The 3,520-nt window shown below is 55.8% G+C and overlaps 1 non-coding gene across 1 annotated transcript; it reads left to right on the top strand.

Moving 5' to 3' along the window:
* Nucleotides 1–1,424: 1,424 nt before the first annotated feature.
* Nucleotides 1,425–3,239, top strand: LOC142790944 (small subunit ribosomal RNA). The gene has a single exon (XR_012889880.1). It is a non-coding gene; the product is annotated as a small subunit ribosomal RNA (ribosomal RNA).
* The last annotated feature ends 281 nt before the right edge of the window (nucleotides 3,240–3,520 follow it).

Below are 3,520 nucleotides of genomic sequence, written 5' to 3'. Positions count from 1 at the left end.
CACGAGTACGGCAAACCTCGTCTGCCGGGGCGGGGTTTGCGACGCCGACGCAAAAGTGGGAACCGCCGCTCGGATGTTCGCCGTTTTTGGCAGAGTGAGTGCTGGCACTCCGGCGAAGCGAAAGAGCGTGAATGCGCCCACGAAAGTAGCGTATTTGGACGTGCTTGACGGCGACCGCCGCAGGAGTACGAAAAACCACGTCAGCCGGGGCGAGCGACCCACGGCGGTCTGGGTGCTTATCGCTGCTATTATAGGGGCACCCCGGCAGACGCAGAAAGAAAAAAAAAAATGGGGACATGGCGTGCGTCACCGTGCGGCTTCGCAGCGTTGCCGAAGTCGCCGAGCCCTTCGACTGAGCCGAACGGCGGACAGGGAACGTTGGTCGGCCGTTCTAACCTGTCGGTGCCACGCCGAGACGTCGTTAAGGAAAACCGCGTCGTGGGCCTCTACGACGCCGTCGAGTCGTTGTACGTTTGGTGTCCAGCGTGTCGGCGGCGAGTAGCGGACACGTCGTTCACGACTTCGGTCTTTCGCAGTCGACGCGAACTTGCGGAGAGTCGTGGTGCCTCACGTTTTCGGCAGAAACCGCGGCGGAATTTTCCCGTGCGTGCGCGCACGACCTCGGTGCTGTGCCGTCAGCGTAGTGTTGCACAAACTCGTGGCCTACCCAAGGTGCGGTACGTTTGCGGCCGTATCCTCGGTGGGAATTTCGTGAGTAGGGTCGCAAATTCTACGACCTCGGCGGGTTTGAGAGCGACGTAGACTTGTGGCACGCTCAACGTGCCACACGTTTCGGGGCACACCCGCGGTGAAATTTTCTCGAGTACGCTCGTATTAGTGCCCAAGGAGGTCTGGGTACTTATCGCTGCTATTATGTGGGGGTTCTCGTGAGCGGCGTACGCGAAAGCGACCGGGTGTCTGATATGCGGCGGGCTTCGGCCTCGTCAAGCGTGTCCTCGGGTCTGCTCCAGGGGAATCCACGGCAGTCGTCTGCAGCCTCATCCGCTTGATGCGTTAGGGGCTGGTTGTCGGACGGTGCCGTTTTACCACGATATCGAGGTGTGTTCCGTGTCGTCCTCGGGCGATTCAGATGCGAAAGCGCCGAAGACGCGGGCGTGACCCGTCGTCTGGCGGCTTTGCAGTCTCGGCTCCGTTGCTAGTTCCGGCCGGTCCACCGACAGTGCAGCGGGCTTGGGCAACCCGCACGGCGCGACCGAGTCGATGCAACGAAAAAGAGCGAGCATGAACGTGCTTCTTGCCGCACGGCTCCCACTCGTCTTTCGGGAAGGTTGTGCCGTAGCGAGCTCGAACGCCGTCATCTCGGAGTGCAAAATAAGCGTGTTGGGGCGCCTGAAGGTGGCCTCCGCCGCACACAGACTGCGTCCGGCCCGCCGAAGGCGAGGACGGACGCGCAGTCGAACGATTACCTGGTTGATCCTGCCAGTAATCATATGCTTGTCTCAAAGATTAAGCCATGCATGTCTAAGTACATGCCGAAATAAGGCGAAACCGCGAATGGCTCATTAAATCAGTTATGGTTCCTTAGATCGTTTCTTCCTACTTGGATAACTGTGGCAATTCTAGAGCTAATACATGCAGTGAGCCTGGAGCCCTTTGGGTAACGGGTGCTTTTATTAGACCAAGATCGATCGGGTTTCGGCCCGTATTGTGTGGTGACTCTGGATAACTTTGTGCTGATCGCATGGCCACGAGCCGGCGACGTTTCTTTCAAGTGTCTGCCTTATCAACTTTCGATGGTAGGTTACTTGCTTACCATGGTTGTTACGGGTAACGGAGAATCAGGGTTCGATTCCGGAGAGGGAGCCTGAGAAACGGCTACCACATCCAAGGAAGGCAGCAGGCGCGCAAATTACCCACTCCCGGCACGGGGAGGTAGTGACGAAAAATAACAATACGGGACTCTTTTGAGGCCCCGTAATTGAAATGAGTACACTCTAAATCCTTTAACGAGGATCAATTGGAGGGCAAGTCTGGTGCCAGCAGCCGCGGTAATTCCAGCTCCAATAGCGTATACTAAAGCTGCTGCGGTTAAAAAGCTCGTAGTTGGATCTCAGTTCCAGACGAGTAGTGCATCTACCCGATGCGACGGCTCGGACTGAACATCATGCCGGTTCTTTCTTGGTGCACTTCATTGTGTGCCTCGAGATGGCCGGTGCTTTTACTTTGAAAAAATTAGAGTGCTCAACGCAGGCGAGTCGCCTGAATAAACTTGCATGGAATAATAGAACAAGACCTCGTTTCTGTTCTGTTGGTTTTTGGAATACGAGGTAATGATTAAGAGGGACGGACGGGGGCATTCGTATTGCGGCGCTAGAGGTGAAATTCTTGGACCGTCGCAAGACGAACTACTGCGAAAGCATTTGCCAAGAATGTTTTCATTGATCAAGAACGAAAGTCAGAGGTTCGAAGGCGATCAGATACCGCCCTAGTTCTGACCATAAACGATGCCAACCAGCGATCCGCCTGAGTTACTCAAATGACTCGGCGGGCAGCTTCCGGGAAACCAAAGTATTTGGGTTCCGGGGGAAGAATGGTTGCAAAGCTGAAACTTAAAGGAATTGACGGAAGGGCACCACCAGGAGTGGAGCCTGCGGCTTAATTTGACTCAACACGGGAAAACTTACCCGGCCCGGACACTGGGAGGATTGACAGATTGAGAGCTCTTTCTTGATTCGGTGGATGGTGGTGCATGGCCGTTCTTAGTTGGTGGAGCGATTTGTCTGGTTAATTCCGATAACGAACGAGACTCTAGCCTATTAAATAGGTGCGGGGTTCCCAGCACCTTACAACCTTCTTAGAGGGACAAGCGGCTCCTAGCCGCACGAAACAGAGCAATAACAGGTCTGTGATGCCCTTAGATGTCCGGGGCCGCACGCGCGCTACACTGAAGGAAGCAGCGTGTCTTTATCCCTGTCTGAAAAGACTGGGTAACCCGTGGAACTTCTTTCGTGATTGGGATAGGGGCTTGCAATTGTTCCCCTTGAACGAGGAATTCCCAGTAAGCGCGAGTCATAAGCTCGCGTTGATTACGTCCCTGCCCTTTGTACACACCGCCCGTCGCTACTACCGATTGAATGATTTAGTGAGGTCTTCGGACCGATGTCCGGCGCGGCCTTTCGGTTGCGCCGGTCTGTTGGAAAGATGACCAAACTTGATCATTTAGAGGAAGTAAAAGTCGTAACAAGGTTTCCGTAGGTGAACCTGCGGAAGGATCATTAACGGATTGTGAAGGGTGAGCGCCTCAGCTGCGTCTGCGCCCGACACTTTCTGCCGCTGACCCCGTTTGGACGCGGGGTCGGCTTTTCCCCACGGGGCTGCCTGAATGTGGAGCGGCACCCCGTGACAAATTGTTGCGCCCAGCGGACGCCAACACCGCGACCTTGGACGGTCGGCCAGGTGGCGGACGCGGGTACAAATGGCGCAACGCACTCATAGGTCGGCTTTCGACCCGCCACAGCACCGTGGCTCGAAGCGCTCGAAATGCGCGACCCGACCGCTG

Source organism: Rhipicephalus microplus, unplaced genomic scaffold, assembly GCF_043290135.1.
Source record: "Rhipicephalus microplus isolate Deutch F79 unplaced genomic scaffold, USDA_Rmic scaffold_135, whole genome shotgun sequence".
Taxonomy (NCBI): Eukaryota; Metazoa; Arthropoda; class Arachnida; order Ixodida; family Ixodidae; genus Rhipicephalus; species Rhipicephalus microplus.
Note: the sequence above shows the minus strand (reverse complement) of the source record. Positions and strands in the feature narration are given on the sequence as shown.